The following is a 22,523-nucleotide window of genomic DNA, read 5'->3' as shown; positions in this document are numbered from 1 at the left end:
ACCAGTATAAAGACACCTGGTCTTCCCCAACATCATCAAACAGCCCAGATGACCATCCACCAGCAGAACCACCCCAGTGTTGGGATCCTTGTTTCCCCCTCGGCTCAGGTCACACACGAAGCGACTCACCCCCCTGCAGCCCATAAGATGCTGCCTTATCTAGAATATGAATATATGCTCTTCAATTATTACATCCTGTATTGATGGAAAGGACTGTAATAAATCTAAGTGGCCAAATGAAGGTTAGGCAACACCTGCTAGAGCAGTGAATTTAATCTTCCAAGCTCTGTTTAGGATGCAGCAGCCGCAGCGCTGCACTGGCTCACTTCCACAACCACTGCCGACCGTGTTACAAGTCAAGGAGATGCAGAATTTACTGCTAGAAACTCTATTCATTCCTGGTGGTGGTAAAAGTCAGTATTAAAGGGGGCAATGAAACACGTTCAAACAGCTCACCAGAGCTTCCTCCTTCAAGCTGTGGTTGGTTGTGTTTTCACTGGTGTCTTGATGTTGCAGACCTCTCTGGTGTGCAACACTTGGTGAGAGACTCTACAAGTTGTGCACCATGAAAAATTCACCCCCAGACAAAAATCCCTGGGCACAGCCTCACAGACTGTGTGTGTGCTCCCTAAATTCAGGTGCCCAGGCTCCATCAGCATTTGGTGCTGCTATACAGCCTCAGGGGGAACAGAGTGCTCCCCTCGCACAGACTCCAGGGTAAAGCAGTTACCAAGCAGGGGGAAGGACAGATAACAGGATTATACTAGTGTCCAAATGATAACTACCATCCTCTTCTGCACACTCAGGTCACCTCTATAGGATGAGCTCCATATATAATGAGTTGCACATCTTCAAGTTCCCAAGCTTACTAGTCACATCAAATTCAAAGCATGCTTCTTCACATTCATCTCACACTGCCACTGGCCAGAGCTGGTGGTGAACTGGAAATAGCAGCTCTGCCATGCAGCCTTCCTTGGCATTCTCTCCATCAGCCTCAGCTGGGACAGAGCCAGCAAATTCTGACCTGTTCATACTTATGCTGTCATCTGCACCAACAGCAAACTGCTGCAAGTGGAGCAGCATAAAAAGCATGACCAGGCTTACGGATCCTATTCCTTCATCTTTCCCCCAGGAAAGTTTGGAATAGCCAAAATCTACGGGACATCTAATGTAAACACGAAGTGCTTCAACTACCGCACTGAAAAGGTCCCATCTCATCAGCCAGGGCCACCCAAATACAAGCACAGCCCGCTCAAGTCCAGTCAAGCACTGCCTGCTCCTCCCAGCACACCCATAAACCTCATGTCAAGGACAGGTCTTCACAGAATGTCAAGCACCTTTAGTACAAGCAGAATCGGACTGTGAGGGGTTGTGTTTAAAATGGCTGGCTCCAGAAAATGCACCAAATTCCCAGAATTTCTCATGTGTTATTCTACAAGGACACTTATGCAGCAGCAGGGCAGAGCAGACAAATCCTTAAGTCATTCAGCTCCAACTTACCCTGAAACACAGAGATTTCTAAAAGTACTTGAATTATGCCTCAGTCTACCAGTACAAATGCTAAGCTCTGCTCTGAAAACAAGCTGGCTTCACAAAGCAGCAAGGAAACAACTGTGCCAGCATTAAAAATTAAGTATTGACATGAGGATTTACTGTTATCATTAGTACCATCTATCATCTGCTAGGTGACTGACACAGCAAGACAGCAATCTGTCCACTCCACGGGGTCTGGGAGAACTCAGTCCTACTCCACAACAGAAAGGATCAAACTAACAGGCAACACAAGTTGTCAACGACATTACCAGCTACTTATGCATACCATGATAACCAAATTATTGGCAAATACAGTGCAATGGTTCAAGATTTCTTAAGACTCGCTCCTGTTTCATACATAAGTAACTATATGCAAAAAGAAAACCTATGTATACAGTTGGTTCAGAGTTTATCTTGCTCCCTGGGATCTGGAGGACCATGATAAAGCACCAATAAGTTCTTGGAACAGTTAGAACAGTAAGTGTAGAAAAGCAACCACCCAGCAAGACCTGGTCCTGCTCACCATGCTGCACAAGGCCTGGAGTCAAGGATGCTGCTTTTAGGACATGGGTGGTTTCAAACAGCTTTTGGTACCTGTGGGCCTGTGCATTAGTCACGTTGTGCCATACGAGATACGAAATCATATTAGCCATTCACATTATTCTTACAGGACTCTATGGAAACACCAGGAACTACCCCAATGCACATCTTGACTAAAGTCTGCATGATAAAGCTGTTCATTGAAGGCCACACTTAAAACTGAGCTACAAACAAGTTAAACTGATATTGTAAAATGTGGTAAGCAGCTGGGAACTGAACTCCTCTTGGTTCAATTTACTCAAACTCGGTTTAAGCTGTTTTAAGGCAATTTCTGTCACGTCCATCCATGGGATTCCATCATTTTATCTGATGAAGAAAACATCAATTTTAGTTAAAGTCCTCTGCAAACTACACCCTAAGGGACTGCAAACGATGACGGTGAGCAACTGAAAGAAATTAAACCATCAAGCAGGGAAATTACAAAAATGCATAGTCAAGAATTCTCAGCAACTGACCCAAGACTGCAGAGACCCAGAAAAGCAAGAATAAAAACCTCAAAACCTTGCTGAAGCAACAGCAATCGAGAAGTTACGCAAAACCTCATTGCTTTGCACAGAGAAGTCAAAAAAGTCTGTGTTTTTCTTTCATTTCAGGTATTATGATAAGAAAAAGAAGAGAAATTGAGTAAGAGTTAAAGGGTGGGCAGGTAAGACTTTGTCTCCAGAAATACCTTCTAGTGGACAATTCAACCACATTCTTTGAAGTCTAATACACTCTGGAGATGGAGACTGCAGACAAGGGTTTGCCTGGACTTTCTTATAACACCTAATTTGCATCACAGAACCTTGCTGGAAAGTTTAATTTATATCGATTGGAAACTGGTTGAAGAGTCATAGCCAGGGATAATTCCATAGACAAACACACGCCAAATTAGAAAGGGGAAGCAAATTACAGCATAGCAGTGATCCGTGGCAGACCAAATTGTTCTGAGGTATGTTTATGGAGAAGTGACAGACACCAGGGAACCTTGCCTGTATCCCAGGCCCGTGAGAAGGGACCCAGCTGCATTTGCACCCAGTCTGCCGAGTAGGAAGGTGACAGAGGTGATGTTGAAAAGGAATAACGACCCCAGTGTAAAGGGGAAAGGCCCACCCCAACTAAGAACTCCATACTGAAGTCCTCTTAAGAGCCATGAGCAGGAAGTCTTCAAGGAAGCCCCACAATACTCTGAAAATCTAGCAACCTGTATGAAATGCTAACACTTCAAAAATGTTAAGAACCAAAATAATACTGAAAGAATAATGGTAATGGGGGACAAATTCAGAAAAATCCCATAGACTTGGAATAATTGTTGGCTCCTTTCTATGCTGAAAGCATTGATTTTTATTGCCTCTGTGTCTCCCAAATCACAAATCATTGGTGATGATAACAAATTCATCAAGTATGGAAATAGTACCTAAAATGATAGTTTCAACAATAGCATTTTTGAAAGGAAGCCCCTGAAAACACTTTTATTTTTGAAAATACTTGGGTTTATTCTTTCCTGAAAGATATACAGCAATACAAAAAGGAAAAAAAAAAAACATGGAAGACCCCACAGAAATGATGATACAAAACTTACTAAAGTAAATGGAACAGGGAAGCGGAAAACCATTCCTCTTTTCTTTCAGTTCTAGAAACTTTTCATCTGGGCCAGTCACAGGGGAAAACTACTCTGCAGTGAGGGGAGCACATCCCAATTGCTACGCCAGCTCCATACTGCGAGCTTGCTGCTCTCTTTTCCCACGGGGTGAAGGAGAACACTCAAACCTCTGTATGTCACAAAAAGAAGTCAGACAAATGCAAGCAAAAAGCTTCTGAACTGATATTTGGAGATGAAGGGCTGACAAGTAACCTCCAGTGAATCCTGCTCTGGCAGCTGATGTTACTGCTGCCACTGTCCCTTCTAAGCCTCTGCCAAACCAGGTGGCAGGAAGGAAACGTTGCCATGTCTCATCAAGTGTAGTGGATGCCAAGAGTGGACTAAAAGCAGAAGCAGGTAAAATACACATTCCCTTTTAGATACTGTTATAGAGGCAGACAGCTAGGAACAGCAGTCCTGGAAACACTCAGTCCACCACACCATGCCCATATAAATCCTGTTTTCAGTATCAGTTTGGGGCCTGTCTACATCAGAAAATGGCCACAGTAAAAACAAGACTCAAGATGAATTTAAATAATAGCAACTCTGGTTTAATCCTATCAGACCAGAGTGTTTCCTTATGCTAAGTTTTGTTGCTTGTGAACGTAACAGTACTCACGTGAGTGGTTGTACCTGTGTAACTACAAACCTTCCCTAAGTAGGCACGCTCCAAATTAAAGAGGTTGTCAGACAACCCCCTTAAAAACAACTTTAGGCCTTGAAATTATGTTTTGAAGGTATTTCAGAGAAAAGCCCGTACCACATGCAAGGTCAAAGGGAACAGAGTAATAATAAAGGGCAATAACTAGGACCAAATCCAAACCCAGAGCATTACAGTTCCCATGAGAATCCAGGCAGTCCAGAGTCACGGGAAGTCGCTGTATATAGCAGGGGAATCGGCAGAATTTACTGGCAGGGAGCAGAAGCTGCAACCAGTGGAAGGCTGACCACAAACAGGCTGCCAGGAGCAGGATTGCAACGTCCAGCCCTAGTACTGGAAAAAAGATTTCTCCATAATCCCACTAAATACCCTCTGCCTCGCAGGTCTCGCTCCGCGTCCTTTATCCATCTATTTAAGGCCCCCACGTGATGAAGGCTCCTGCACGGCCACTCCCAGCCGGCGGAAACAACCCAGCTCCAGAGGAGACTCCGGCAGCCGCTTCCAAGGCAGACGTTGCATCAGCCAGGTGTGCAGGAAGCAGCGGAGATAAAGCAGCTGTTGAAGGGGCTTTCGGACGGAGGCCGCTTCAGGAATCCCGTGCAAAGGACGACAGGAAGGAGAGAGCCGTTCCGCACACAGAACGAGCTTCATCGGCTTCAGAAAGCCTTTGTGCTGGGGCTCCGGACCTGGCTTTTCTCCCAGAGATGATGCAACACTGAGGAACAAGGTCTGTGCCAGAGAAAACTATTCACAGGCTATGCAGATGGCAACGCAGCCAAAGGCTCTCACATCAAAACACGCCGGAGCCCATCCAGGCCCGGCAAGCCCCCCCCTTCCCACCCCTCCAGGCCTCCCTTTGTGCCCCCCAGGAGCCTCCATTTCACGTTGCCCCCTCGCTCCCAGCACAACCACGGCTTCGAGGGAGGATGAAGGCCATTATGATAGAGAGAAAGGAGTAAAAAGGGGGTTTAAAGTCGTGCTAAAATCCCAGCTCTTCCTCTGATGTGTTGGAGGGAAGAGGCTGAGCTCAAAGCCTCTGATCCCCAGACGGGGATCCTCCCGTCACCGCGGCTTGCCAGCGCATGCCTGAGCTCCCCAAACACGTACGGCGGCCTCGGCCCCGCTCTCACACACCAGGAAACCACGCAGGGACAGCCCAGGCAGCCATGGCAACATCACACAGTGTGGCAATTATGGAGCCGTGGCTCCCAAGCAAAGGTTCAGCCTTCATTTCCATCACAGCGCTCATTCTGAGCCTTCCCCCACACCTCAGCCCAACCATCCCTGAGCGCGCTCCTGGCTCCAGCCTGGGCTCTGTGGTCTGTGAGCAGTGAGCTCTGCAGCCCTGCACCTGGGCTCGACATCATGCAAATGCATTCTTCCCCGTGTTGTAAGTTACTCCAGGCTTAGGGAATGCTCTTGTGCCGCGTCCCAACAAACACTGGTTTGTCTGACGTGCCCCGAGTGGGAAACCAGGCTACAGAGACACCTGCAACCTGCGCCGTGCGCAGCCAGAGCCAGATCCATTTACTGACTGAGCTACCTAATCACTGTTAGGCACTAAAACCCAGTGATTTCACAGGATTTCAGCAACCTCCCAGCACTGGGGCAGGTTTCCAAGCTCAGCACAGGGCACTGCCCCACCGCATCCCCTGCTCCGGCATGTCTCTGTAATTGCCCAGAGAAGCTGTGGCTGCCCCATCCCTGGCAGTGTTCAAGGCCAGGTTGGACACAGGGGCTTGGAGCAAGCTGCTCTAATGGAAGGGGTCCCTGCCCGTGGAAGGAGTTGGAACTGGATGAGCTTTAAGGTCCCTTCCAACACAAACCAGTCTGGGATTCTATGAAACATCACCAACTGTGGCACATGCCCAGGCACTGGTGCCCAGTGGCACCCTTGGTCATTTAAGATGGTCCTGAGACCCCTAGAAATCCAGACATTTCCTGCAGATCCACTTTCCCCAGCACAAAACCTGTTAAAGAGCAGACAGTCACTAGGATGGTGGATGAGAGCAGTCACAAAGGCCCAAAGGCAGCAGCCTATCAGCTAAAAAGCCTTATTTCCTCTTCCACCCACTTGATGGTGCTGAATTATGTTCAAGAGATGTTCTTCACTGCTGTTAACTTGTCTGGCTTACTTGCACGTTCTGTTATATTGTATTTTGGCACTGGCAAGGTACACGCTGATCCCAAGGCACTCCCTAGCTCTGCATGTTGGATCTTCCATGCATGGTGGATATTCACCCATATATTAGTCTTACAGCATTATAATGACAGTAGTCAGATTTACAGAATGAGCCATCAGCCAACAATATCCTGGATGCCTTAAGGAATATAAATTTTGATAAGTTATTTTGGTAGGTTTTGGTAAAACAAGACAATCAAAGACGTAATCTTACAATCACAGGGATGAAGGCATAATACATATTCAGGAAGCTCCCAAATACCTGCTTCATAAGTGCTAGCAAGAAATGCAAAGCTCAGTGGTACAGACACTGCTGAGAGCCATGGTCACTTTTTGGACCAGCCCATTGTTTTGTTAGGAAGATGAAAAGCAGGTAATGCAATTGAACACTTTTTCAAAGGAACTGCAGATGACCAGAAATCAGCAGTCAAAAACCTGCAACCAGTGCCTGAACACAGAAGTCACTCCAACCAGCTTTATACCGGGTGACTTGCAGATAAGTTACTAAGTTCTTCCTCTGAGCAGAGCTTCTCTGAGCAGACAGCCCCGTAACCAACCACCTGAACTGCTTGTGGGTGGTAACACTGGAGTACTGACATCAAACAGCTGGCCAAGGGTGCTCGTTTTTGAGCTCTCATGGAAGTGATGCTGAGTGAGTGGTTCTGTAACACATCTATGCATCCCTATCTGCTACCACAACCACTGGCTTTTTTAAATGTTGAATTATGAGCTGAGTAATACATTGAGGACATTTTCATAATTACCAAAAATGCAACTAGGCACTGGTAGGTACAACCACACAATGAAACTAAGAGGAACACGAGAGCTGCTCATGCTGAAGAGACCAGCAACCCACGTCCAGCAGGTCATCTCCATCAGCCTCTTGATGCTGGGGAGAGAGGGATGATGGCACAGCAGAGAGGGGAGGCAAGGAAAGGGGGGAGATTTCCTTCCTGCTAAGCCTTCACTACCTCTTTTGTGCGCAGTGCTTTCTTTGAGGTGATTCTGCAGGTTAAGACAGATAGGGCTGTCTGGATGAGGTGAGTAGCAGGGGTTGCTGCACTAGCTCTCAGAGCTGGAGGCCTTTGCTTTACACTGTGTAGTGCCCCAACACGTTTCTGCAGTTTGCTATCCCTTTAGCCGTAAGCAAGGAAACTTGCAGTTGCTAGACAACCTCCTTCCCACCTCAGAAATAGCTCAATTTATGTGACAAATCCATAGGCTCAACGTTCAAAAAGCTACACAGTTTTGAGCTGCCTTTTCTTCCTTTAGGACACAGCAGCATTTCCTTACTGCAGAGCTGCAGAGATGAGAGCCACGAGGCTCCTCCCTGGCTGGACCTGGAGTAGGAGAGGAGAGGCAGGAATGCAGCCATGCAGGAGAGGAGGCGAGAGCAGCCCAGGTAGCTCCAGGTCCTCCTCTGCACAGCAAGACCAACCAGAAGAGCTTTACCTGCACAAAGCAGCAGATCTTGAGAGCTACCAGAAGGGAATTTCAGAGCTCTGCATGTCTGCAAAGGCATCTGGAACAAGGAAACGCATGGAAATAGAGAAACTTGGCAGCCATCGAGGGAGTGGTGGAATGGCCAAACTCAAATAAAAAGTAGAAGCATGATCTGGAGCCATTACCAAACTGAGTCACTCAATTCCCCAGGTGAGTTTACAAAGTGAGGGAGGAGCAGAATCGCTGAAGCATTCCCATTTGGACGGCATGAAAACCGGGAAAGAAGTGCCATTAGAACACTGCTTGGGAACAAGTATTTCATACTGTATCAGCCACAAATAAACTCTCTGACTAAATCCAGTTAGCTTGAGAGATAGAGACTATCCTAGAGTAATTTAAGAATGAAACCTAGCAGGAGCGCTGGTGCGCGCGCTGCCTCTCAAAGGAGCTGTGCTCATGTTGCCCTTGCGCAACTTTCTTCATGCTGTTGCTAAAAAAGGATGAAAAAGATTTACAGACTTGTGCTGCGGTCAACTGGCACTCAGCAATGCTCATCTGAATACAGCGAGTGCACACACTTACAGCAGGGCTTCTCTGAAGAGGCTTTCAGAAAGCCTTAACCATATCTTAAACATCTGAAGCAACGCAGGATGGGAAAGAGCCGAGTTCCAACGATGCAAGCCACAAAGCATTAAATTTCAGAGCTCCCTTCACATCTTATGTGTCTTATGCAAGGCAGTATTCTAGCACCAGGTTAACTGTTTCTCCTCTACATTCATCCTGATTTCACTATCTTGGCTCTGGCAGCAAGTGCACGTATCTGAAACCGTGCCAACTGATCACGGCATGGATCCTTTTTAAACTCAGTGTCAGGAATGCAGCAGGCATGAGTTGGGCCTGTTTTAAAAGACTAAGATGAATGTTTGCTCCTTCCCCCTTCCCTGTAAACCGTTCCAATGCTTAATTGTCATTGCTAAGAAACTGTACTTCCAAGATTGAATTTGTCTAACCTCAGTTGATACTGCTATGCCTTTGTCAGCAAATCTCACAAGGCCTTTTAGAGAAAGATCAAGTCCTCTCTCCATTGTCTTTTCAATAAGCTGGGTAAGTTGAGCTCCTTTAAGCCTCCCATCATGAGGCTTATTTTCCAGTCCCTGGATCATTTCTGCAGCTGTCCTCTGAATTCTCTCCAAACACACTGGCATCCTTCTTGAAGCATGGAAGCCCAAATTCAATTCCAGTATCAGCCTCAAGGTTGCTGTGTTTATAAGATTACTTATTTTTGCTTCACATTCCATTCCCCCACTTGTTTGGTTATCCTCAATACGCCCAAGAATCACATTAACCCTTCTAAATGCTGCCCCCCAAGGACCATGTAGAGGGAACCAACTGGAAGGATCTTAAAGCCCTCTGAGCTACTGCTTTCCAAAATGCTGTTTCAGTTTATAGATGGGGTTGCAGTTTTGCTAACAAATGCATCACCCTGCAAGGGGATGGATTCATATCTTTTATTGAAATGTGGAAAACCAATTCAGAGCTCCCTAAACACACTTTATTATCCCACTAGTGTCTCTCTGACAGAAGCTCTATCAAATATTTTACGCTACCCAGATAAAATAGATTCTAAAGAGTAGTAAACGAAAGGCTGATTTCATCTCACAACCTTCTATAAAGCCAGGTGTGTCCTGTCCAAGTTACAAACCCGGCTATTTTAGATCTCCGCTGTTAATGCAATTTCTCCAGCACAACCATTTCTAGTGTCAGAGTATCTTGCCTTCTTCCTCATAATTCCTGCCCTCTCTATCCCAACCAGGCATGCCCCCCCCCCACACCTCCTACACCCTCAGAACCACAGAACACTCCAGGCTGGAAGGGGCCACTGAAGGTTAACTGATGGAAACCCCCTCCTCTCCCCAAAGCAGAGCCAACTTGGATCAGGCTGCTCAGGGCATTGCTCATTTCTTCTCCAGGGCCACCAAGTGTTTGTGTAACTATGCATTTTAAGGCCAAAAATAATCTTCTAATGATCTGACTTTCCACCTAACAAAGACTGGAAAATCTCACCTAGTCATTTCTACACTTGGCATTGCAGCTCACAAATGAGCGAGGCCATGTTTGTCAAGCACAGCCTACAAAACACCATATGGATTTACCACAATTCTTTGGGGGGGAATGGAAATGCAGGCAACAGACTGCAGCCCAGCGGTCCCCAGGCAGCATCAACCTGCTATTAAGTCTTCACAGTGAGCACAGCACATCTGTAGTTCTTAGGAAAAAAGTATAAAACTTGGGTTTTTTTTTTAAACTAAAACTACATGAAGCACTTTCTCAGAAGCCTTTGAAGAATGCTTCGAACTACCCAAGTGAAGCTCCAGCTCTAACTCCTCCAAAGGAGACTGTTCTTCCACTGTGTATGTGGGTGACTAAAGATGTCAGCTTTCCCAGTTCTGTGAAACATGTAGTAGTGGCAAATGTAGCGGTATCATCTTAAATGTCATCTTCCATATCCGCAGTGCTAAGATGTATCAGCACCTGCCTTTAGCAATACGATTTATCAGCACCTATATTTATCAATACATTTATTTAACAACATACTCACAGCATCTGTCTCCTTGACTACCTAAATAAGGATGCCCATCATCCCTTAACTAACAGAGTATCTCTCAACCCACACAGGCCAGTCCCTACAAAGCTTACCAGTCACTAGCAAGAATCTCCTCCACCCCTCCAAAAACCCCATAATTATAGCAACAAAGGACTATTGTGGACATGTATTTATCCACACAAAAGCATGTCATAATAGTGCAGTTCTCCCCCTTTGCTTAAAAAAGAGCTATGTGAAATCAAAGCAACTAAGAGCAGGGCTGGATTTATGTAACAGCATAAACACTACACTGAAATGGGAGATGCTAGCCAAGATCCTGTGATCCTCTCACCTTACATTCTTCCCTAAGCATCCATTTTTGGCCCTGTCAGAGCTGAACAAAACCTTCAGTCTGACTCAGGAGAGCCACTCTTGTTCTCACATTACATTCCCTGCTCTCCTGTCCAGGATTATCAGTGCTGCATTCCCTGCCAGCAGCAAGGAACCTCTTTAAACTTGGAAAAAATGTGGAACAGAATAAAAACAACTCCAAGAAATCCCATCACATGAGTAAATGAAGCTTGACAGCATGATGGATGCTGCAGGTTCACCACTATGAAGGCACTCCTAAGAAGATGGCTTGCGCTTGTTACAGCTTCACAGAAGCACAACAGACGCTGGTTTGCCGCATTCAGGAGGGAGATGCTCAACTATTTAGATTGGACGCATTTTATATAAGACTGAAGATGACTAAGTCACAGCTGGACAGATTATGTTCTAGAAGCAAGCTACACGCTCCTCCCTGTACCTTAAACAACAGCAGTTCCTAAGCTGCATCTTTTCTCCTTTCAAACACAAGACACTGAGTTCTCCAACGAAAAGAAACAGCCAGAAAATATTCAGGACAAGATGCTTTAACCGAGAGGAATTTCACCAGTCATCCTAGGGCTGATTTCATTTTGTCATTATGGAAAAACTGAGAACTCTCAAGACCTCAGCTGGGTAACAGTGGGATAGGAGAATGATCTCAGCACAGGAGGGGAACAGCACAGACAGGGATTATCTTCCTTGCACAATGCAGACAGACTTTGTGTGCACTGAACATCCAAACACAGTTTGCCAAAATACTCTGAAGGCCCCTTCACACAGTGCATCAGTCCTGATGGTTGCATATCAGTAGCAACATTGTTCTTAACCCCAGCTATCTTGCAGCATTACAAAGCTAGTGAAAACAAGCAGGAAAAGCACCCTGGCCCAAACTACTGCACTTCCCCATCAGCAACTCAAACAGGAGATTTTTCCACCTGTATCTACCTTATAATGTGCTCCCCCTACACCTATTAACATCAGTACTAAAAACACAGGTTGCTTTACTGAAAGAAACCAAAGGCACATGCAGAAGCAACACAGCACTGCAGAGCATGGACACGTGAGGGCTGGTGTGGGAGAGACAGCTACCGAAAGCGTCTGAGAAGTGATTTGTACCACTAGATCAGGAGTTAACCCCCCCCCCCCATGTTTTACCTCCACACTGCCTATGAGATGTCCTGTGCAAGCTAATCCCTTCTTTGTGTCTCTATTTTCCTACCAGTGAAATCAGAATACTACCCGGGATGTCACACTCAGTGTTTCTACATGTAAAAGCTGGAGCTGAATCAATGGATCCCACCACAAATCACTGCAGCCCTTTCACTTGTTTCACTCGTGGGCTCGGGACCCACACATGCACCCCCACTGAGAAACAGCAGCCTCCCGAGATGCAGGGATGATCAGTTTAACTGGAGAGATTTTACCCTAAGCTGAACTACACCTCAACAGAGCTCCACAGCAAGTCCCACTGTTCAAGATGACTTCTTACACTTGAATCCCACATACCCTTCCAGTAACAACCATCTTCCTTAACAACTTAGGTAAAAAGTTTCCATCATCTTTCAAACACACTTCAAGGCCACTTATTTCCTCCCTCACAACCTTCTCTTCACATAAAACTGGGAATTTCAGAAGTCCTTGCAGATGTTATCCCAACCCCATGACTCTCACAGGAACAGCCTGATTCACTATCGCTCAGAGAAAGGAGCGAGGCCTTAAACCCTGGCAGAGCAACAGAAAGCTGCAAACTTTGCTTGCAGGAACAGCCTGCTCCTACATCACCCCCATCCACTTCCACTCTGTGATATGGCTTCAAATGAAAAAGAAGGAATTTCCAGATCAAGGAGCTCACCGGGAGGATCCTGGTGACATTTGCACATGGTTCTGCAAAAAACAGAGAAGTTCCATCAATACTTGGATGTGCCACTTCATTCTCCTTCAAGGTCCTCTTCAATGAGCTTCTGCTGATCACTTCCCAGCTGCCAGTCCCAAACTGCACCCCAGAAAAGGCTAACAAAGGACTCGATGTTGCAGTGTATAACCTCACTTTTAGACTATGTCAGTGCTTTGTTCTTTATTCATTTATTACTTCTATCTGCATATGTAAGACTCAGAACTACGGGAGCAGGAAATGGGACACATTAATTTCACTCTCAGTTCCCTGGCAGCTTGTGGGGAAAGTCTTTTCCCAGTTTGTGAATTTTTCAGCTTATAAATTGTGTATCTGAACTTTTCCTAAAGGATATTCTCAACCCCCAGTGTCCAAAGAGGACTTGTGCCACCAGATGCAGGCACTTCTGGGCTTGGCTTCTTGAGTCTTGCTGGCTGACCCACGCTGTGCTCCAAGTGTTTCAGGAGCTAAGCTGGGAAAGCAACAACCACTGCTCTTCAGGCATCACTACCAGCGATTTCCAGAGGTCTGTAAAGGATGAATAACACTGGCTTGGGACTTCAGCACCCAAGTGCCTCTTAACCTCAGGCAGAGTACCCAAAACACCTCCCCAAACAGGACCATTTCCTTTACATATCTCACAAGCCTTAGTTCTAACCTCAGCAGAGATCTTCCTACTGACAAGACACTTATCTAAAGAGGCAGGTTTGGGATGGCATACCCCAGAATACAATGTCTGTTAGTAACATTTTCCACCTTCTGCCCAGGCACTGTCAGATAAAGGACACGTCCCAGCCCTGGATACTTATCTGGGGGCACGGACACAACTGTTCAGATGAAGCACACACAGAAACTCCTCACCCTAACGCTCACCTTGTTACCACACTGCAAAGCCAAAATAACTGCTACTGCCTGTGAGGCAGAAGACAGCAAATACAATCTGCTGCGTTCCTTCATTGCAAAGTGATTAATTTGGGGCTATTTGCAAAGCTTTTCATTAACTAAAAGATCACCCTCACAACAGATGAGCTTTCTTGCTTAGGAGACATACTGCTCATGGCCAACGTGGATTCTTCACACAGGAACATGCATTTGGAGATGTCATGACATGCTAACATTTAAATAGCTTTATTTAAGCACAACTAGCCAAAACACTACCTCAAGTTCTACCAGACCAAACACTCTAAGTAGGAAACTAAAAGCCTCGGCTCGCAATGAGCACACACTGCAGACAACTGCTCTATTTCAAAGATATGCTGCTATAACCAAGTTTTCTGTAGTAAAGAAATAGGATTCAAGTTGTTGCTGCAACTGCCCTCGGTTGAATTACATTTGTGTGTTGTTCCAGCTGCATGTCTTTCAGCAAAGTGATATGGAATTCATGCCATGGTTGTTTCACTGCTGTAGTTTTTATACATTTGACTGACAAGGTATCTTCAGTCATCACTTTCTGCTTGTCCTGATATTTTACAACTCATAATGACCAGCAAGTAAATGCAAACTAACGACTTTCTAATTGCCAGGTGACAAAGAAGTAAGAAACATTGGGTGGTGCATTTACTGACAGAGATCTGCAGTCCTGGTACACTAATGAACATTTAGCCACCTTTCTATATCCATCACTTCAGCTTTCTGCTGTACTCAGTTTCTGCACAGGCATACCTACAACAACTTGCTATTTTGAACCAGTCAAGCACCATGCTCGGGTTGTAACAGTATTCTACTATCACGCTGTTCCTACATTCAAACTCACATCTGACCACCTTCCCCAGCAAATGAGAACCGACAAAGGAAAGAACACCATCAATTTTCAAGTGGGTTTGTCTAAAGTAAGCACCCCATGCACAGCAGCTAAGGGCATCAACCCACAGACTGCTCACAGGCAGGGGATGGGAGCTCATTCTCCTTTAAACAGGCACAGCCTGAGCTGGCCACCAAAAGGCGGAGACCCTGCTCCCCTTCTCCGGTCCCCACCACATCCTCCACACTTCCACCCATATGCTCTCCCCTATTTATTTTGTGAGGTTTCTGGATGCTTGTCAAATCTCTTGGTGAGCCAATTCAGTTCACTATCTTGGCAAGGAAATAATGCAGCAAAACCCAAACCATGAAATAAACCTCAACGTAGTTTTCTGCTGGGTTGGCGAGCTGGAGGAGCTCAGAAAAGAGATCCAGCAAGAACCAGAGCTGGCAAACAGCAAAGGCAGAACTCCCCATTGGGTGGGAGAGCACAGGGGAACAGAACTTCCCCCATTCAGCAGCAGAGCTGTTGGATGTACTCAGCTGTCTCGTGTAACTTCACCCGGAGTAACCTCACTCACAGGGTGCAGTGCTGCAATAGTTTCAAGCTGACTTCAGCTGGCACAGCTTCAGGGCAGCCTCCCCATCCCTCCCTGCACTGGGGCTAACCTGACCCCACGCTCGAGCAGTTCAGGCAGAAGGCAGCAGAGAACTCTTGCTTCCAAAACCAAAATGCACTTGTTTGCATCATGGGCAGCCTTCCTGAGCAGGTCACTACTCGGGCAGGCATGGAGCAGAACAGAGACAAAAGTGATGGTGGGAAAGAAGGAGAGCAGGACTGTGGCAGAAGCCCACCAGGTCAGCTTGAATTGCCATGGAACTACACCACTCATGTACACAAAGCTGCGCAAAGAATATACAGCGTGTCACCAACACCCATTCCAGCTTAACACAGGAATTCCCATATACAAGCAAACCCCGAGGTGGATTCAGAGCTGAGCAACAAAGCAAGTTTGTGGCAAGCTCAGAACCTGACTTTCACCCTCTGAGTATCCTTGTTCCCCATGAACCTCCGGGCCATCCTGAGCCCCAACATCCTTGTAATTCATGAAACTGCAGGAGAACTTTGGATCAGAAAGGCAGGCTCCTCTCCAGTCCAGCAGAGCCTACTTAACTCGATCAAGCAGTCCTCTTGGCTTCAAAGGTTCACTTGAGCTGCATTTACACAGGAAGCTTCCAGATCTTTGCTGTGGCAAAAGTTAATCTACAGCCACATTACTGAAAGCATTCTTGCAGCATGATTGTAAGTTAGTTATTCCAACCTAATGCCACCAAAACACAGGAAATAATTTGTTTTAGTGTCTCTAGTTAAAGGCCACGTGAACGCAAAAGGCTTATATATTCTTCCAAGTATCTATAAATTGATATTCTAACTCGGGTTGAGACATGCTAACTATTTTAAGGCCTCCACGCTGAACCCCCAGGGCACTTCGGTTTCTGCAATCACTGGTTCTCCAGCTTTTCCCAGTGTATTCCTTCCTTCCTGCCTACAAGCAAGGATACATTCTCACCTCTTCATTCTCCCCCATTAGAACATTTGGGAACTGCTGCTCAGGAGCAGCTTCCACACTGGCATCCTGAAGGGGCACCAGTCCTAGAGAGCATTGCCAGAAAGGTGTAATTTGGAGCTGGGAAACAGGGCCATGCTGAGGAATACTCCTCTGCTCCTATTCTCTGCACTGCCTGGGGCTGTGATGAGAAGTCACGGTCTTCCCAGTCCTATCCTCCCACCAGCCATCATGTCTGCAGCTCCCATATTCCACTCCCAGAAGCACAAGCTGCATCTTTGCCTCCTCTGGTCTGAGCAGCGCTATCCCTCCATGGGCTTCCTTATCCAAACAGTTCCCCTTAAAACAAACCTCAAAAATCCTCCAGCCACTTCTTTTCATGATTCCAAGCCTATGGAAAACCCAGACTGCATTCTCTGACACTGACAAACCAAACCTCCAAGCTGCATCTTGGCTTTTTGTTTCTTTTACTGAATCATCATCCGCAGGCATGTTCTGCTACACTATGGTGGCGGGGTCTTGCACTCCTTCCCTATCAATGACTTGCATTTCAAACTGCTCACTTCCAAGTCAAGAGGATTCTTCTCAGTATCAGAACTTCAAACTGTTTTCTGGGCTGCTGCAACAGTCACTGGGAAGAGTTTTGTCCTGTAAACCAACAAGGCTGCAGAAGAAAACCTTGCTACGAGCTCCGTAAGGACAACAGGAACCAGCCTGAGTCACTAAATGAGCTGCTACCAAATCCAGACAATATCTTCTTGTCAATGTGTATGATTGCAATTGTGATCATGCTCTAAATATGAACACACCAAAAGCACCGTGACCTTTCTACTCTGAAATTACTTGGAAATATTTTAGGGATTAAGCATTTTGGTTTCCAAACTAACTCCCATTCTGCCTCAAAAGGCTGCCTGTGAGTGGAAAAAAATAACAAAGCTCACTTAGAGCAGGATGAATAAGCAAAAAAGTTTGCTGCCTGGAAAACTGCATGGATCTGACTGCCCGGGATACCTCCCCTTTGCTAAAGTTAGCCCTTCTGTGACCCTCGGGGAGGAATGCAAGACCTGTCTACGTTATCAAGTTTATAAGGATTAAACTTTAGCATAAACAACAGCTCACTTCTGAACTTCACTCTAAAAGCCAAATTCCTGACTATTTCTCAATGCCACTACTCCATTCTCCCTTCTCTTCATTCTTTCCCTTCAGGTTTGGTGAATGTGGGACTATTAGATTCCTGACCACAAAAGAAATTACTTCTCCTGCTCATTAAAAGCTTGCCACTCAAACTGCTGACAAGTCCTCCCACATTTCTGCACCTTGAAGTCTGAGCACACCAGTAGACTTTGCTGAATATTTCCCATATTGCTCATTAAAATAACTGGGGTTTGTGTGTGCTTGGTAGGAGGAAAAGAAAACTCAGCAAGAAAGCTTTTCTTTCTCAAATTTATTATGTAAAAACGTAATTTGTTTGCCTGTTGAAGCATCGAGATGAAAGTTGCACATTTGCAATTTAAACAACAATATTGACGCTCCTATAGGGCTTGTGGCAACAGAAACTAGCACGAAGGCCATTATTCACTGCAGAGTTCTTCTTTTGGGCTACAGCTTTTCAAGTTCAGACTCATCACTTGAAATGAGGGGAAAAAAATCCCTTTAGCTATTTTTGTTGCAGGAAAAGAATACTTCACCACTAGCTGGGGTGGGGGGGAAGGGGGACGATGAACAAGAACCTCCTGATTTGTTGCGTAGATAGTCCTCGAGACAAAGAGCATCTCTGCTAATTATGGAAGAAAAAGATACTAATTTAAAGTAGGAGCAGTTGAAGAAACACAAGAAGTGTTGCTCAGCACGCTCAGCGGGCATTAGCTGCGATTTCAGCAGCTTAGCAAGTCCCACCCCTGTGTGAGCTCAGCGGGGAGGCCAGGAGCGCTGCACATTCTCCCTGCTCAGCAGGGACAGGGGCCGCTGCTCGGCTGATTTGCTGCAGGAATACTGGAAAACTGCCACCAAACTAGAAAATCCTGTGAAGAAAAAAAAAAAACAAACACCAAACACAAGAAGACACCCCCTCCCCCCCTCCCAAACAAATTCAGTACAGAATTAAGCGAAGAAAAGTGGAAAAAAATCCCAGCTCCCACAGTTTCAAGATGTTGAACTTTTGCTCCATGATGGTCTGGGGCTTTTTCCATGCTCAAAATAAGCAAGAAGTTTAGGCTAAGCCAGATCTCTACAACACTGTCTCTAAGAATGTAAGTGCAAACTCTGCACTAACTCTTGCTGTAAGTCAGCCATGGAAGCCAAAGACCGGCTGTAGGAGCGTTATCATTCATAGCTATTTTCACCTGGAAGAGAAAAAACCTAAATGGACAAGTAACTGAAACAAAGCCCTTACTTTAAAATCAAATAGCACTTCAAGTTTCCTAGGGACAACTGAGACTTAATAACTCACATGCCATACACATTTAAGCATATATTCAATGCTTTTAACTCCAGTACTCTTACTACATCTTGTATAGATAAACCCCCCCTCTTACATACTGCACACAACACAAGGTTTCACTGGCAAGATGTCAGGGTTCCACACACAAGCAGCACCAGAGTAAGGACACAAACGTGCTTCTGTAACGCTGTAATACTGCCATGAGAACAATGAAGTTTGAAGTTTCAAACCTTGGAGCACTCATGATGTTTGTTTTACTGCTGCCAGAACAGACAGAAACATTTTTATCTCATCGCATCATTCAAAACAAGTTTGCAGCAGTCTGATCATCCAAAATGGGAGGAAGAATAGACCAGGTCAGGCTAATACATGACATAGCTGGGACATCACACATTTAGCTCGCTCCTGGATGCTTCCTGCCTGGAAGTTTGAATTCAAAATGTGTTGGTTTTTTTTTGTTTTTTTTTTTACTTTAGGGAAGATTTGGGATATTTAAATCAGCGGTTGTTGGTTTGTTGGTTGTTACCCCCCCCCCCCGAGTGGGAGGGGAATAAAAGAGCATAAACTGCATGTTCTTAGATGCCAGTTCAACACCATCTCTTTTCTATGGGTTTTTCAGCTTTGACCTATTACTTCTCAAGATCTGGCTGTAACCAAGTCCTCTTTCTGAAAAGGGGCTTAAATGTACATGGGATTTCACTGACCCACCTTGGGGTGGGGACATTTCAGATAACATCAGCTAAGGAATATTACTTTCAGGTTGCTTGGGACGTAACAGGAAAAGCCAGGACATTCTCAAAGTGGTGCCAGTTATCCAAGAGGATGCGAGGCAAAGGACTGATTCCCTGTTACAACATACAGAGAGACTGTAAACAAAGACTAAGGGACCATGGAGCTCTCTTGCTGTATTTTATTAAACCAAGGAGCCAGTTTTCATACTCACAACACCCTAAGTTCAATGCAGTTGTCACGCAGCAGACACCACATTCAGCCCCAGCGATGGATGCGTTTCAGATGAGTTAGAAGTTGCTCACCACACCATGTGAAACAACTTGGGTGCTCCAGAACCTCAAATATAAAAGCTACTCAGAGTTTGGCATCTACCACGTGATTGCTGCCACTCAAGCGGATTTACGGGCAGATTTTAATCTCTTTCATATTATCCTGGTCATGGAATTTTTCCTTTGAGCTCACAGGAGTTGTGAGGCAGGGCAAGGGCTTCCCATCACAGGTGTTAGTTTACAAAGATGGCAGTTGTGTTCTAATGCTTAATGTATTCCAATTTCCCATAGTGCATACCTCTACTAACAGTTCCATCTTTAACAAATGCACTGGAATAGGCTGATAGCTCCAACTGCACCACACAGTATCACACAGACAGCAGCCAGTGCCAAATGGTTAGTTAAGCAGATAAGAAAGGCACTCATTCTTCCTTAAAGAAAAAAAAAGGAAGCTATTGCAGTCAAGCCGACAGAGTGTGGATAGAAGCTGGCAGATTCCACAATACAGAGTCACGTCAAAAATGGCCTCCTGCAAACTGTTCCTCCATCAAGCATTTGAGTCAACTCAAAGAGAGGAATTTACCCCATTATTCCCAGGAGTTTCACCTCCCTGCTCCACGGGCACAGCAGCATTTTGGACACGTTTTGACACAGAACCGCATAAGAAAGGCAGAGGATCGATTTCACACCGCAGCAAAGGGGAAACTCTTCTCCCTGCTTTCTGTTCCCAGTCCCAAAGTTCAGCTGGGCCTTTATTTTGACTGTTCCCTGGCCTGTGAATGGAAAATCCCTCCTCAGCACTAGCAGGCTGGTGTCTGCCGCACACACCCACTGCACACAGCAGAAATTCCAGTCAATAAGGCAAGTGGGGCCCAGGCGATGGAAGGGGAGGAAGGAGACATACAAACAATAAGAAAAGCATCTGGCTCTGTTACTGGCTGGAAAGGAGACTGGAGTTCAAAAGAGACACGACGGCAGCCTTCACTTAACAGGAAGATCATATCAATTCTCGCTGTTCTACTTTTCACACAGACCAAAGTATCTGGAAAGGGTAACTCAGGGTTTCCAGCCCACACTTTAAAGCAATTCCATTAACTCCAGAACAGCAACGAACCCCACGAGGTAGGTTTTTATCCCACCAGACCAAAACATAGCCTTGCTTCTGCTTTAGACCTGTGGAAACAGCCCCAAAAGTGAAGGCCTTTGCTGAACGTGAGCCAGCCATCTCTCCATCGCCTCACTAATGGAGGCTGCTCTGCTGTCCTTCCCTGGAGATAGCAGCCAAGTCTAGTGAAGCTTCTCTCATAGCAACCAGAGCTCCAGAGCCAACGGCAGCTGCTGTCACTGCCTTCAGCGCTTACCCACAGGATCCAGAGCAAAGCAACACCCTCCTCCCTGCACCTTTAGAGCACAACCAAGAAAAACCCAGAAGGCTGGCGACAAGATGACTTCCTGGGTCAACCACAAGAAGAAGAAGAAAATCCTGGTATTTCCTATACAAGTGAAAAGGGAAATCTCTTATTTATAATGAAGAAATAGGAAAATCCTTTTCTGGGTTTAGGTTCTGGCAGGGTGGGGGGGGACAACCGTCTGAAATCCATGATCCAGCACACCATCAGACACCAATGTCAAGTTCTTCGAGCCCCTGTAGCACCCTTCACACAAGGAGAAGCATTTACCCCTTGCCACAGCCATACCCCCAGCTCTCCTGTTCCATCACAGCCAGAGGCTGCAGCAGCCACCGCAGCCCCGCAGCACCCCGTGTCCTCCTCAGACCCGCAGACACACACCCCCCCCGCAATAGAAAATCCCAAGCAGGGATCTTCGTTTATGACAGTAGAGGGGGAAAACAGAGCCGGGAAGCGGCTTGACACACCCCACACCCCCCCGCCCCGCTACACCCGCTTCCCCGGGGCCACACGCGGCCTCGCACCTCGCCTTCCTCCCTTCCCCGGAGACGGCAACAGCGGCCCGGCCCCGCTTCCCCGCCCGACCCGAAGGTGAACTCCGGTCACCAGCACCCAAGGACGAGCCGCCGGCCGACAGTGACCTTGCCGGGGCCGCTGGAGCGCAGCCGGCGGGGGTCGGAGCGGGGTCGGGGTGCGAGTGGGAGAGCCCATCCTGCAGCGGCCACGGCCACGGCCACGCGTGACTGGAGAGGGAACGCAGGAGAAGCCGCGCTGCAGCCCCGGCGCCGGGTGGGCCGGGAGCGGGGGGTTACGGGGGAAGCCGCTGCACGGGCACCATGAGAAAGCAGAAAATGCAGGTCAAACACCGCCTCCCCCGAGGCCCGGCGGCTCGGGGCGGGCACCGGCGGCAGGCACCGGCGGCCCCTGGGAGGCTGCGCCCAGGCGGACAACGACACCCGCGGCCCCCCAGGACAATAAGGGGGAATAAGGGGAGCGGAGACACCGGCCTGCAGCGAGGCTCCCGCAGTGCTCCGACCCACCGACAAAGCCCCGCGGCCAAGCCCGGCCCCAGCCCCGCACCGGCACGGGCCCGGCCGCCGCGGGCGAGCGCGCACCACCGGGACGGCCATGATGGCCCGCGCCGCCGGGCCGGGCCTCCCACGCCGGGCCGGATAGAGCCAGACCGCCGGGGCCGCTGCCCCATAGCCACTGTGGGGCCATAACGCCCAGGCCCCCCCAAGGCAGGGCAGTGCGGAGCGCCCGGCTGCGGCCCACGCCGGGAGTCCCCCGCTGCCACCCGCCTGCCCGCCCCGGCATTCCCTCCCGAGCCGGCATTCCCTCCCGCCAGCCCCGCCGCCGGCCACGGCCAGCCCCATCCCGCCCGTTCAGTCCTACCTGTCCGGCCCGTTCCCCGGGCCCCCGCGCGGCACTAGGCCCGGCTCAGCGCCACGGCGTCCCCTGTGCAGCCGGCGGGAGCGAAC

At 47.4% G+C, this 22,523-nt stretch overlaps 1 protein-coding gene across 1 annotated transcript in view; it reads right to left on the bottom strand.

Moving 5' to 3' along the window:
• SETD5 (SET domain containing 5) overlaps positions 1-22,521 on the bottom strand; it is a 62,461-nt gene extending 39,940 nt beyond the window's left edge. Inside the window, exon 1 of the mRNA XM_057405518.1 lies at positions 22,438-22,521. The gene's annotated coding sequence lies outside the window, so the exon portion shown is untranslated. The remainder of the gene's footprint in view (positions 1-22,437) is intronic.
• Between the last annotated feature and the right edge of the window lie 2 nt (positions 22,522-22,523).

Source organism: Pezoporus wallicus, unplaced genomic scaffold (genome assembly GCF_028554395.1).
Source record: "Pezoporus wallicus isolate ANWC-B61680 ecotype Strahan unplaced genomic scaffold, APGP_CSIRO_Pwel_v1 contig_9450, whole genome shotgun sequence".
In the NCBI taxonomy this organism is placed as follows: Eukaryota; Metazoa; Chordata; class Aves; order Psittaciformes; family Psittacidae; genus Pezoporus; species Pezoporus wallicus.
The sequence above is the reverse complement of the archived record's forward strand: the minus strand, read 5'-3'. Positions and strand labels throughout refer to the sequence as shown.